The sequence below is a fragment of the Drosophila obscura genome, unplaced genomic scaffold, assembly GCF_018151105.1.
Source record: "Drosophila obscura isolate BZ-5 IFL unplaced genomic scaffold, ASM1815110v1 contig_186, whole genome shotgun sequence".
NCBI lineage: Eukaryota > Metazoa > Arthropoda > Insecta > Diptera > Drosophilidae > Drosophila > Drosophila obscura.
The window spans coordinates 2673999-2689304 of NW_024542774.1; positions in this window are offsets into that span (position 1 = coordinate 2673999).

The window sequence follows — 15306 nt, forward strand, 5'->3', positions numbered from 1 at the left end:
ACATTAGATTGAGGGACCATCTTCATTTTAAGAGTACGAGTATCTGTTGATTACGAGCATCGCAAGTCGTTTTACACTGTCCTTCGAGTACTTCGTACAAAGTCAATACTATCGTTTTTTGTTATTTAATGATTTAATGTTTGAGTGCGTTGTCAAGGTTTCCGCTTAATTATTGACAACAGCTGCAAGAGCTTGCGGCTAATTAGCTTGCCATATGATTGATCAATCAGCCCATGTCCTCAGCCGGCATCAGCATCGGCATCAGATTCAGAGTCTACTTCCACTGCATCATCTGCCGTGGTTCCTTCCGACTCGCACAATGAATACCAAAAATTCAATTAATTTGTGAATAAACGTTAAATTGAATTGCGTTTGCGGCATGCCTGCTGCAGCAGGCCTTGCTGGGCATCCTCTGGGTGGGATGGCATGCGATGGGATGGGATGGGATGTGATGGGATGCCGGGCCAGGGCACTGCATAATTGCCAGTGCCACGGCTGCACTCCAACGGCTCCGAGGAGCGAGTGCTCGAGAGCGTGCCAACGCCATCTTTGACGGCTTCTTAATTAAAAGACTGTCAATCTGTGCATGAGTATGCACACTGCGTGAGCCGGCACAGGAGCCGACAACTCGACAAACCAAGCGAGCCGATGCCCTGATGCTCTGAGCAGGGGACCGACCTCCTGGCATGGCGTCAACATCCACCCACTCGCCATTCCCAATTCCCCCATTCCCGGAGTGCTATTGTTAGCATCAAGTCATGCGCGCGGCAGCAGCAGCACCAGCACCCCAGAAGCAGCGGCAGCAGAAAAAATGGAAACGAAAAGCGAAATGGAAAATGAATAAAAAAAATATTCACACAGAGGCCGAGCAACGAGAAGGCATCGTCAGCGGTGCTGAATTCTTCTCGTAACTCTGAGGTTGTTTTACAGGTGACTATAAAGGTGGGACATATCCATCGATCGTCAAAGAAAAAGGTTAAAATTCTTAAGGAGATATTTTTCTACTGCATCAGACATATTTTACAGCCTATTAATCCGTCGAACTGTTGCTTGCTCAGGTTGCTAGTTGGAAATGCAGTCCAGAAGTGAGCATCACTGGGCATCCCTGGCACTTTTCGTACAAGGAAAGGGCTCAGCTGAAATGCAGGGAAAAAAATATATACATATATATAAAAAATGACTTATAAAACATTTGTGAACAGCCACAGCAAGGAGTCTCGAGGAGAGTGCATGCTGAGGGACACCACATCCACATCCAGCCCCATCCCCATCCACAGCCCCGGCCATTTTGTCCCATGTCCGTACAAGTGATGCTCATTGACAGCACGCTGACGTGATGTGTTTAAGCCTGTCCTCTGTCCTCCGTCCTGTGTCTCTGCCTCTGTGCGCTCTTTGCTCTCTGTGTGAGTGTGTCTGGGAGAGTGTTGCGTGCTTTTAGGCTGAAGCTGCTGCCGTGGCAGACTGCATGTTGCAGCCTTGAGATTGTGGCATTCTGATATGGTGGCTATGGGTTCCGGCAACGTGATGACTCCGACTGTGACGTGCCACAAATATCAATACAGCTCAAGGATCCCATGATGGCAGAATGGCAGGATGACGTCGGAGAGCCCAACTCCTCGGTCTGGCCAACATCTTGAACACGTTTCGCACGCTCTTAAGTGTTGTTAGTTTCCCTGCCTCTTCCTGTTCCTGTTCCTCTTCCCCTGTCCCTACCTAGCCACAACTCAAGCTCCTTCGAAGAGGCAACCCCCATTCTGCCATTCTGCCATTCTGCCACAGCAGACATTCTGCCACAGCAGCGGAGTCAGCAACTTTGTTTTTCGCATGATTTACCGCACGGATACGTATATTTGTCGTTTCGAAGTAATTTGCATATAATTTACAGTTGCTGGCAGCAGAAGCGGTACCGTTCCGGCATCGAGCAACTTTTAAAGTATTCCTCACACCTCACACCTGGAAACCTTGCAACGTGGCTACCAGGTGCCGGCGTCGACAAACAAGTGGCAAGCATTCTAAGACGCAAGCACTCGGAACAACAAACATTTTAGCGCAAGGATGAAGGGAAAAGAGACGGAGACGTGGACGTGGACGAGACGCCAATGGATGCAGTGAATATATTTTTAAAGTTTTTGACATAGTTTTCCCGACTTGCAGCTGGGCACGCCCACTTGAGCACGCCTCCGAACCGACCCGCTCACGCACTCACAAATTTCCCCAGTTCGAAGTGCGGCGGCTGTCTGCTGGGTCCATGGACACTGCGGGGGGGTCAGTGGAGGTGCAAATGCAAGTGTGAAGGCGTCTGGCTAATGAGCTGGGCTTGCTGCACGCCCCTTGCTGCCCCCTGCCCCCTGCCCAACGACCTCCTGCCAGCGGAAGTGCGCGTAATGCACACGGCATGCATTTTTTATATCAACTTATAAGTGGCTCAAAAAATAAAAAATAACACGAACCGTGCAGTTTCCCCAGGTGCTTCGCGGAGTGGATGGAGCGCTAAATTACAGTGGGGTGATTGGAGGTGGAAGTGTAAAGCCAACTGCCCGGAGAGGTTGCTGGATGAGCCATGAGTGGGTGCAGGGGGGTTAACCCAAGTTGTTAGTGGTCGATGTTGGTTAGTTAGTGGAGTCCGGAGTCCCCGGTAATGGTAATATTTATAGCTATGTACATATATGTATGTACATATGCATGAATCATGGGATCACATGTATAGTCCCTTTGTAGTTTCCGGCACAAGACGTGATTCAGTCTACATCCCATTAAATTTTTAATAGTTTTATTTCCATTTGAAATTCCATTCGAGAATTGGAAAATCTTAAACAAATTCCGTGCAGGATATTAAGTTCAATTCAAGGGCCAAACACAAAGCAGAGCTTTGACACGCTGCTGTTCTTCACATAAATGTGTACATATGTATGTACATACATACATACTAAGCTCTATTAGGAATTATATTATGGAAACATAGCACGGGTCTATTCTTTAGACTTTGCTTTATCGATTTTCTATTACATTTCTCTTAGTATTTTATTTATATCTTTTTTTTCTATATTTATATTTTGTATATTTACATTTTCTAGATTATATTTTCTAGTATGTCCTCAGTTTCCTCCAATTACTTTTAGTTAATGACTTGTGACATTAAAACATAAATAAATATGATTGCAGGCGTTTTTCGTTATCATTTTTGCCCCACTCATTTTTCGGTTTTCTGTTCATTCCTCATTAGCCTTTTCAACAAGCAATTGAGTTTCCACCTTTCTCCCTCTTTGTCTCTGTCGTTCCCTATCTGTGCTGCTCGGCAAAATGAACTGTTCTGGCGCCGCATGAAATTTAAATTTTATTTCCTTTTATGGTCGCTGTTTTTTTTTTTTTCATTTTCTGCAAGTCTCACTGGTCTTGCCCTACGCTTTTTCCGACTATCTTGGGTGGCGTGGCGCTTCATTTCCATATCAATAACAGCTGAAAGTCCACGCGGGTCAGTGCCAAAACGGTTGACAGAAGCAAGGGAAAGAGCTGAAGATTGGCGATTGAAGCTGGACTTGGTGCCGGGAAGCTGGGGGCATCGCTAAAATCGCATTTGCCTTCGGGGATTATTCGCTATAATTCATGCTGTCAATGCAAATTGAAATTGTGTCACCCAGTCAGGTCTGGCCGTCATCTAGTCAGCCATGCGACGTTCGACGTTCGCATTTCCCATTTTTCCAGCTTTCTACGCTCTTATTTTCCCTCTCGTTTCTCCCTGGCGGTTGGCACCGCAATTGTTGCCCTGTCCGGCGTGGCCTGGTGTCTGGTCTCCCTGCCAGCGAAATCTCAAAACACAAATGGATTTTTAAATTACCCTCGTGGCACTTTTCGACTGCCAAGGAGGCGAGGATGGGTGGTGTGGTTGTTGGCCAGGATGGATGAATGGGCACGAGAGCTATAAAAATGCTCTGTGTAGGTGCATTGAATTATCTGCGACATTCTGTGCAGTTGGTTTAATTCAGAAAAATGCATAGATACTCGTAGTATGAGTGAGTGAGAGAAACGGGAGCCAGTAGCCGGGATGGGCAGGCTGGAGGCAGGCTGGAGGCAGGCAGACAGGATCCAGAATCATAAACTATGCATGGGCAACGCTACGCTTGTGGAGCGCTTAAATTGTCCCACTGAAGACATTGCGGCATCGCTGAGGCAGAGACTGTGGAAGAGGCAGCCTGTGGCAGAATGTGGATGTCCTTTGCTTGCGCTTTTCGCTCGCCTCCTCGTCCTTTGCATTCTTGAGTTATGTTTCTTGGCTCGCCCCGGCGGCCATTGAGGTTCATTGAAGCGGCAGCGACCTGCCTTCCGCTTTCTGTGTGAGTTTTTCTATCGCTTGCAGGCGACAGTTGCATAAACCAAATGCAGGGGACAAGTGCTCCTGCGCTCCCTGCCACATCGTCCCGCTTGGCAGCAGGCCCAAGGAAGCGGCTCCAACTTTCGACGTGTGTCAAGTGGATTGCATTTGTTTAACGCCAGCGCAAGTAATTGGAAAGCATGTCGAACATGTCCAATTTATTGCCCCACAAAGAGCACAAAGATACAAATTGATACTGGCTCAGATACAGATACCCACATACAGATGCAGATACAGATCTATGAGCACATTCCGAGTCAATGGCTTGGAAAGGCCTCAGCCAATTGCAATTAATCAAACGCAAGGGCCAATGTCAATTACATGCAAGGAGCCTGGTCGGTTGCTGTGTGCCCAATGTTGTGTCTTGGCCAACACCTTCTTGCACACACACACACACACACACACACACAACCAATAGATTCTGCCTTGTGGCTGTTTGCTGCTTGCTCCTGGCCGCACACATCCATTTGCATTACAATCTGTTACTGGTGTTGTTGTTGCTGCCTGGCCAAGAGTATGCTCGGTTGGGGTTAGCCTTCTGCCATAGGGGCAGCTGCTGCTGCTGCCCCTTGTGTGGATGCCAAGCTGCATTAAATATTTTGTATAATTTGGTTAATTTAAGTCGATTCGAACGTCAAGAGGAGAACGTGTTGGGCCATGGCCATGAATAGTTTTGGGAATTTGCGGCCAACCATTTAGTTGGCTAATGTGTCATTAACAGCTTCGATTACGTTGCCGACACTTGCCCCTATGCAAAGGACTCTGGGCCATAAGCCTGGAGATGCAATTTTAAAACTATTTTTTGGTGAAATGATTTAAATTCGATTTTGAAACGGACTATGATTAAATTTCGTTTGATTGAAAGCATTCTTTTTGGCCGTTTCGGCAACGACCCAGTTATCGATTTGATTTTTTGTTTCTTTAGTTGAGTTTGTGAAGTGCCGAAAATTTAAATGGTGTTAATATGAATTTTAAAAAGGTGGAAAACAAAGCACAAATATCAGCCACTAAAGGATTCCACGCTTAAAACCAAACAAAATTGCATCAAATTTGTTTATACATACGTATACGTATACGTATTGCGTATATGTTTGTATATGTCAAATAAATGAGAAAATATAACCACCAAAACGTAAACAAGAATTAATGGTGACCATATTTACATAAATACATACATATATGTATGTGCCATAATTCATATTGGTTGTATTATCCTATTATACACATGCATGCTTATGTACGTATATCTTTTAAGAGCATACCTTTAGGATGAATTTTTCTGATCTTTTTATTTACTGGAGATAATCCTCAAAAACGTTGCAAATTTTAGTTTTAAAAAGGTTTTGGCAATTGATTGGGTTTTTGGTTGAATATAAAATAGATACATATGTCGAACGGAATGAAACTATAACGGAATGCATGTAAAGCTAAGGCTTTGCTTTGGAGTTCGGAGAGAAAACCTAAGTCCGAACATAGGCATGTTGCGGCAGGATAGCAGCAGTGTTGCAGCAGTGTTGCAGCAGTGTTGCAGCAGCACAATAAACCACCCCAGACACACAAGCACACTCACACCGCTGCGTGCTATTTAGGCTCTTCGGTGGGCATAAGTTGTTCGCCTCGCATACCCTGCCATCCTCTCTCTCTCTCTCTGGTTTGGTGAGAGAACTGTATCCAACTAGGGCAAGCAGCCGAAGAGTCAGACCCGAAGCACACAAATATCAATCCCCCCTCCCCCCCACTCAAAACCACTCTCTCGCTCGTTTGTCGGCAGCAACCAGTTCGGCCTTCCATTCTGAAGTTTGGTTCATTCTTTCGTGCGCCGCGGACAAGGAAACAACACAGTGTCGGACTTTGCCATCGTTATACAGATTCCTCCTTCGCTTGGAACTACGCGTGCGCGTCGTCGTAGCGAAAAAGCAAAAGCAAAAGGCAAAAGGCAAAAGCACAAGGCAAAAGCAAAGGCAAAAGCAAAGGCAACAAAAACCAGCTCTGCTCTGCTCTGCTCTGCCGCCATCGAAATTACCGGTTTTGTTCGCCAGCCCTCTCTTGGTGGCTGTCAGTGTTTTTTTCGCGCGCGGTGTGCACGTTTTGAGTACGAAAAGTGCGTTGGCTTTTCCCACAAGTCCCACCCTGCCGGGCCACCCGCTAGAATAATTTACAATCTGCGAGTGGAAATCAAAGGAAAATCCTAGTGCAAAAGTGAAATAAAAATAAAGTACAAAATACATACAGGAAATACATAAAATACATAAAATATTATATGAATGTAGGCACAAAAAATACACACACAAAGTGATATAAAAGAAAAGCGGAAAAGATTTCATGTTAAATGCCAGATCGTAAATATTTAAACATGCCCGACTGCGGCCTTGTTGCATGTCCTGTGGCAGGCAACTAAAGCGGATTACTGGCACCGCCAACAGTCAACGCGTCGCAGCACGAAAAGGCACGAAAAGGCAAACAAAAAGTGAGTTTTAACCCATTAACACGAGGATATATCAGTGTGTTGTGTTGTGTGTGTGTGTGTGGGCACCATGTTGTTGCACTTAATTGGAAATTGTGTGGCACTTGACAGGTGTCGTTCATAGGCATAGAAACATGTTGGAAATTCCAGAAGAAAGATCGATCGTTGAGGGTCTCTAGATATTTCTTAGATCTACGTTTGCTGTGTCCCCGATTTCACATCCTGCAGTCGACCCCTTCTAGGGCTTCTCCATTAAACGTTTCCAATTCAGTTGAAGCTTATCCCAAGCCCACCGCACAGAAAAAAGAGTCTTAAAGTCTTTCGCCTCAGCCACTGCCAATTAGCCGGTCCCAAACAGTTGGCCCGCTGAACGTTGAACGCTGAGCGTTTGAACGCGGCAGCTAGAGCCAGAGTTGCAACTGTTTTGGGTGGGGGGCTTACAGTCGCCGCACGAAGACACGGAAGGGCAGCGCAAAACAAACATAAAACTGAATACAAAATGAGACAACAAAAGGAGGAAGCGCATAAAAGTCACATTAAAGTGTGTGGGGAGCAACACACAGAAAGAGAGGCCACAGCGAGAGAGAGAGATAGAGAGAGAGAGAAAGACAGAGAGAGAATGGGGGGCCAAAACATAACCGAATTCGGAATCTGAATCAAACGGTCGCACGAGATACAAATGTATCTAGACATTGCAAGTGCTTTGTTTTTTTTCTGCATTCTGGGTGCCCCTGTGTGTGTGTGTGTGTTTTTACTGTGCCTTTGTCTGGCTACATAAATATTTCAGCGTGCCGGAGACAAACGTATTTGCTGGATACATTATTCACTCGACGATTTTGTCGGACTGCCAATTTATGAAGATAGTTTTCGGGGCCATTAGCCCGCTTTGCGAGCGATAATCATAATTGTCTCGGCAGAAGATACATTTACAAATTTCTAGTTGGAATGCTGCTGCTGCTGCTGTTGCTGCTGTTGTGGTTGCTGCTGCTACTGCTGCAGTAGGTAGAGGCAAGTCCATTTCAGGTCTGGCGGTTGCAAGTAGCTGAAAAGTTGTTGGTTGCAAGACTGGTTTTCCCTGGCTACCAGTTGGTCTCTCCATCTGCCTCTCGGTCTTTCGCTCTCCCTCTCTCTTTCGCTCTCAGTCTGACTCACTCTCTTCTCTTTCTCTGTTAGCCACGAAACGAACCTTTTCCCATTCTGCTTTTGTGGCTGCTACAAAATGAGTTCGTTAGCGCCCCGGCACACTGCGGTCGCTTCATGGCGGCTTGCAGCTGTCTTGGCCAGCACTTGGGCCTGGCCTGGCCTGGGCTGGGCTGGGCATCCTTCTTGCTCAACCTCAACCTGTCGGCCAAGCCGGTTTCTTTTCGCTCACCTTCCTGCTCATGCTCTCGGCGGGAGAGAGAGAGGGGAACGATCAGCTTTGCTGCTCTGTCAAGGAGTCAAGGAGTTAAGCCGCGAGGTGTTTTTGTGGCATCCCCTGAATTGTTCTTGGAGACACCTTCAGGCACGGCCCTGCCTCCTGCGCCCCTCTACCGAACTAACCTCAGTCAATCCCAGCGGCGGTTTGGCAGGCAAACTCGTTCTGAATCTTCTGATTAATTAGCATTTGAATGCCTGTCCCGCCACATCGGTGACTGTGTCTCGTGCCACCTAATGCGACTGATTTGCGGCGTAGCCATCAAAATATCAACAGTCCTTTGTTGAATTCAATCCACCATCTATCTATCTAATACTCGGACCAATGTTGGATTGGTCATTACTATTTGCCCATTCTCTGGCCCTGTGTATTTGTACAGCTGGTCGGAACGTGTTGGATTTGCATGGGATGTGGAGCGGCATTCGCGAGATTCGCGGGATTCGCCTGCCCCCATCGATGACGTTGACAGTTGAATCTGAGTGCCGGACGGACCGCTGGCCGAGCATTTATTTATTTGTTTTGGCTTCTCTTGCCCCCGAAGTATCCAGCAGATACTTGTGTGGCGGCCTACGTAGGCTCGTGGCTTTTGTGGCCCCACTCGAAACTGGTTTCGGCCACATTCGAAATTGTTATGTTAGAATATAAGCTTAATTGATGCAAACTATACACACGCACACAAGAGTAGTTTTTACGGCAGCAGCAGCAGCCTACCCACAGATGCGGACAGACACACGAGCAGAGGTTCAGCTTCAGATACAGATACAAGATACTTTTTTTTTTGGCTGGAAGCAGCAAAGCAGCAGAGGCACAGCTGGAGCGGTTGTGTCATGCAGCGTCTATTGAATGATTGATGGCCTTTTGCCAGAGCTTCAGATATTTATTTGAGTTTGTCTATAATTATGTTTTTGATTTGTTCATCTGCAGAAATGCCAACAGGTGGAATTCTCTTAGAGCCACAGACACTTGCACACCTCAGAGAAGATGAATATATTCAAATATGATTCATGCGATACTTAGAAGTAAGTCAAATCAGGTCAGGCAGAAAGGCATTTAAAGCCTGGACAATAGCCGAAGTTGTGGCAATGGTCTTCACTGCCTAAAGTAATTTATTTTATTTCTCTCAGTGGCAGTTGCAAGAGAGAGAGAGATAGAGAGGGGGAGGGAGAGGGAGAGCAGTCCCAAGAGCAATCAAAAATATATTCAAAAATGCACACAAATTATTTGCAATTCAGAATCTAATCTAGTATCCATTTATAAAGGCGTCAAAGACCCACTACACTATCAATTATATTTGATTACTATTTTGTGTATGCCTCAGTGCGCTGAGTTAGGGAAGCATCATGAAAAATCCTCCTCTGGATCCCACATTTGTGGGATAGAGTAATTGGATCCCAATCCTGGCACAAAAGTCCAGTCAATAATTCCCCAAATTGGTTCAATTAAAATGTGTAGATACTCGAATTCGCTCTTTTGCATCCATTGCCGAAAAACCATCGATAGGGAGCATTCATAGCTCTGGTATCAATTATGGTCTGGGCCAAATGCTTCTCGCCCAAATCGAATTTGGGACCGCTTGGATCCGCATAGTACCCTAATGTTATTTTGGGGGCAGGCAGTGCAGTGTGGCACAAATTGATTGATTGGCGGACACCCTGCCCGCAGCTCTCTGTTGCTCCTAATCAATTTGCAGAATTAGTTTTCGGCCCCATACTACAGCTGAAAGGATGTGCTGCCATCCTGATTTGAGCCTGGGTATTGGATGTTATTTGAATCCTTTTAATGTGTTAGGAATGGGTGTGCCAGTGTCCTCCTGTGTACTCATTAGTGTTAATTCAATTAAACGAGCCAAACTTGATGGCACTTTGGCTAATGAGGCATGTCCAATGGAGCATTCAACCCATGCCCCGAAAAGCCGAGGAGAGTGGTCCACACTAGACCCATTTGCATGCTGGCATTTGTTTCAATTGCATTAATTAGGCGCATCAAAAGGAGAATGGGGAATCGGATTTACTTGTACTCGCACTCCTACTTGCCTCTGAGCTGATCAGAAATTCTGTTTAGGGGGCACACTGCATTTTGCGTCAGGGCGGAGGCTGCATCAGACTCCATTACTGATTCAAGGATTCGTGGATACATATGTACATACATATGTATGATCATTGATTCATGGATGGTTCTGCCTCGAAGCTGCCATCTGATTGCATAATTGTGAAACAAACAGCTGTGGCAGTCGCTGCCATTTCATTCGATTAAAGCGACACTTTGGACGCATCGTCGGTGGCATGCAAGTTTATAATGCAGAGCTGTTCAATTACGCTTCATTAGAGTAAAAAATGAATGGACTGGAGTGGAGTGGGGGGGAATATAATTCATTGGCTTAATTAAGCTGACCGACAACCCACTACCACTGCCCCAGCCCCTGCCACTGCCCAAGTAATAACTTAATCGAATCGCTAGACAGAGTGAAGCGTTGAGTGCAGCCAGCGAAAGCCAAAGGAAAATTCGTCAACTTTTTCCCCGATCTGGCACGCTCGATATCAAGTTGGTTCCTTATCAAAGTTGACCCAGAGGAAGAACAGGAACAGGACCCGGACACCCCCTGCTCCTGATTTATCACAATTTGCATGTCAGTCACGCTCGTATATATAGATTGCAAGCAATTTGTCAGAGACCCCCGTCCCACTGCTCCGGCAAAGAATTTGCGACTCTATCTTATTATCCCTTGTCCAGGCAGGCAGTTGACTTGACCCATATTTGTATCATTGTTTCATTTGTTTTTGTTTTTGTTTTTGGGGCGTGCCCCGGGTGGAGCGATGCCCAATTATGCGGGCCCTTGTCATTAGTTAGACTCTGCCATCCCAGCCAACCCTCCCCAAACTATATTTTCTAAGCATGGAGTGGTCGGAGTGTAGAGGAGTGGAGTGTGGTGGGTGCTGCCTGTGTGCTGTCATCCTTCACATGGGCATTATAATGATGATATGCACCTTTTATGTGCAGAACTATCAAATATCGTTTGCCATCAAATAAAAGTCACATCCAAGACGGGATAGCAACCAGAATATTTACGCTTAATAGGGGAAGAACCGAGTAAGTTCGGCTTCCACCAGAGGCAGAGTAAGAAAATAGATGCTAAGCCACACACTCCACACACGTCACTCCACATTTTACCCTGTAGCACAGTATCTATCCATATCCTGGCAAATAGTTTCATATGGCAATCTATTTTGATTATGGCAAGCGGTGTCCTTGTTCCCATTCCTTGTTGACTCGACAAATGCGACTCTTTGTATGTGTGTGTGTGTGTGTCTGCGATACAACAGAATTTGAATAAACTGACGCTGCTGACAACGTGCCAGAAAGCAGAATTAAATTTAAATGAAATTGCCAGCCCTCAGCAGGGCAGACTGAGGGGGAGTGATGAGGATGAAGATGAGAACAATTCACCAGCAGAGTCCACTCAGAGTGAGGATGTGATGATGATCAGGGAGGGGGGTGGTGGTGGGGGGAAAAACAAATGGAAGCCCGCGACAAGCAACAAGAAGCAGTTTCCATGGCGATGGCGATGGGAGCAGGGAGAGAGCAAAGCTAAGCATAAATAAGTTGTTAAGCCATCAACGAACGTGCCCAACATGGCAGCATGTATTGGTGTCCTTGTGTATGTGCGTGTTTGTAGTGTGTCTCCTTCCTGTGTGTTGTGGACGTGGCATTCCCCTATCGATACGGAACTGGAAGTGGAAGTTCGCACCACATTTTCGATTTAAGAAAATCGAATTTACGCTTGCAACAGCAGGCAGGCGACAGGCAGGGCAACTCTAGGATATGTGGCTGCCAGAGTTGCCACACGGCTGGTGGCTGTTTTATGGGCTTCGATGTGGGTTAGCTCGGAGCTTAACTCGTTTCCAGATACAACTTTTCATTCAATTTATGTGAGGCTGCTCCACGTCTTCCCACATGCGATTCTCGCAGTCTGTGCTGGTATCTGTGTATCTTTGTGTCTGTGTGTGTGTGTGTGTCCGTGTGTCCGCGTATCTGCTGTATCCTCGCTCCACGTATCCGTGTATCTGCTGAGAAAGATGAACTCTAGAGCTCTTATCCGCCTGGCTAGATGTGTGAGGGGCGTAGTTACTTGCGTGACTGTCTGTGCGTGTTATCCTTTATTTGGAATTTATTGGCGTTAGCAGTTATGAGAAGCGGGCTAAATGGATTGCAATTTGGCTGTCTTGACTTTCGCCTTATCGCGGTTCTTCTTTTGTGTCTGCATTTTCGGTTGCTAGAGAGCAGATTGAGTGAGTCAAATTAAATGAAATGTAATAAGGGAAAAGGGACAACATCTTCTGCTGCAACTGCAGTTGCAGTTTCAGCTTCTGTTCTCCATTCCCCCAAAAATAGACTAGCAACTTTCTGTAGTGCGGGCGCTGCTCCTGTTCCTGCTCCTTCTCCTTCTCTGACAAGCATTCCCTGTCCGCAATCCAATCTCGTGTCAATTATATTTCCTTTTCAAACGTCCCTCCTTGCAAGTTATGCAGTCCCTTTTAGCTAGCATTTTCCCCCTTTCCGCCTCACTGCTACTCCCATTTCATGTGGAACACAGCCAAACAGAAGAGAGGAGCAGGCACGAAAACAGAAAAAAGGATGAAAATGCAGAGTTCATTTGCAGTCGAAGGCATAGGGAGCACTGACAGGACATGCAGAGAATGGGCAGGGCACAGGGGCCTCGCCCTCCTCTGGCCTCCATTAAGGGCCAATAAAGAAGCCTTAAACAAGCGGCGCCACATGGGCAGACATGGCCAGAAAGACAGACAAAGTCAGTGACAGAGAGACACACAAAGACAGAAGGAGGGAACTCTGATTTCCAGAGCACATTTACATGGCAAAACTCGTTTTGTGGTCATTTCAATCAGAGAATTGCCGTGCAGCATGGCCATTTGCGTTTTGGTCCTCTATCCAGGACTAATGAGGTGAAAAGGATGCCTGGGGTCCACGTAAGCTGTGGGCCAGGAATCGTTGGAGCACTCATATTTTTACAAATTCAGAATATTCCGAATTTCAATTAATATATGAACTATAATTTTCTGTGAGAGATTGTTTTGTGTATTTCAGGATTTTCCCCACTGGCAGGCGAGCATCGTTTTGCAATGATTCAGTTCGGCATCTGTCTTTAATTTCAGTAAATATCCATTTAAATTTATGTCTTTATAGCCATCTGAACATTTTTCATTTCAAGCAATTACATATTGTTCTTGAAGGCCCAATTGCTCCTGTGTCATGTCCTTATTCTGTATGTATTTTTAAGAGAGTTCTGCGTTCGATAATAATTGCATCATCTGCAGCAGCAGCGGCAGCAGCAGGACTCGGCCGGCTGACAGAAATTGTGTTTGTATTTCGAGTTTGCGGCAAGGTGGTTAGGTCCGCCAGCGTCTGTTGGTGGTTGATTTCCCGCTACTGCCACCCCCAGGGTGGGTTTTCCACACTCACTCTGTCCGGGTCTAGGCTGACTCACGCTCACGTGCTCCGATCCGCCGTGTTCATTATATTAAACAAGTTTGAGCCATAAATGCCGCTGCCAGAGGCGCAACGCCAGGATACGGCAGGAGACGACAGCAGACGGCTGACGGCTGAGAGGCTCGGAGCGGGACTGTCTGCTTGGGACAGGAAAGGGAATGAAATGTAAAGGAAAGCAAAGCAGGGTTGTCGGGGTGGTTGTTGGTTGTCCTTGCTGCTGCTGCTGCTGCTCCTGCTTTCCCTTAATAAACTCTCACTGAAGCGTAAACAGTAAATCCAAAAGGCGGCGCACAGGAGGGACAGAGACATCGAGTAGGGAGCACGGATCAGGGAGCCCTGGGTTGTGCATGACTCATGCAGGTGTGTTTTACGTGCATTGGGGCGTGGTCGTCTCCCGACCGACTGGATGGCATTTCCCTCGCCTCCCCCTACTTGGGACAACGGTACTCTTGTATGTGTTTTCCTTTCCTTCTCGGCTTTTGCTGATTTTCCCTCTGTGTGCTCGCTCATTCATGTGTGCAGTGCAGCCGTCTCCTCCCTCCCCGCTCTCTCGCTCTGTCACCCTTTCCCTTGCTATTATTGCATGTATTTGTTAGTTTCCTTTGCATTTTATGCCCATCTTCACTCCAATCCCACCATAAGCCTCTCTAGTACCTTATCGTCATCGCTCTCTAATGGTTTTGCATTTGTTTAGAGCAGCCTCCCGGCGGGGAAGAAGACAAACACTTGTAGCCCATTGGCAGCCCGTTGCTGTTGGCCGTTTTTGTTGTTACCCTGTTCATACCCTGCCCAAAGCGTCTATTGAGCTTGTGCAACATGCGGAGATATGTACACAGAGATATATTCTCTATTATGTATATTATGTTGCCAAAGCCTCGTGGTTGCTCAACTTAAAAATCCTTTGGTGAAAAAGAGAATAATTATGATTATAATCATAATTGGCTTCTATTTTACTTAAGAAACTACCAGTTCAAAATTGATGAAATACTTCCCAAGCCCACATATGTGCAGGGTATATGTTGCTTCGTCAGTGTCCTTTCTATGCGTCGCTGGAATGTGCTTCCTTCCCGCCTGCCTGTCTGGCTCTCTTTGTCTGTCCCTGGCTGCGTCTGCTTCTCATTTTCCTTTTACACTGCCAGAAAATGCTGGGTTAGTCGGCTGGCCAAATATTTGCATATCATAAGGAAAATCATCAAGATTCTGAGTCAGCGTTGGCGTTGGCGTTGGCGTCGTGTCGCCTGCCCATGTCCTCGTGGGGGGCAGACGACAACAGCTGTCGGCCGAGTTGTCCGTTGCTGCCTTTTGTTGTTGCTGTTGATTGCATTTCCATTGTTGCTTGCCTAGTCCTGCTGCTGCTGCTGCTGCTGTTGTTTTTCTGAGCCCATGAAAAACTAACGAAACAACCCACGAGTGGCAGTGGACAAGTCTCCGTTTTTGGTGGTTGTTGCTGCTCGATCGCTGAATCGGGGGATGTGCATACGCACACACACACACATGTCTGGCTGTGTATGCCTGTGTTGTATCTGTGTGAGTCTGCGTTGATGTTTTGGGTGT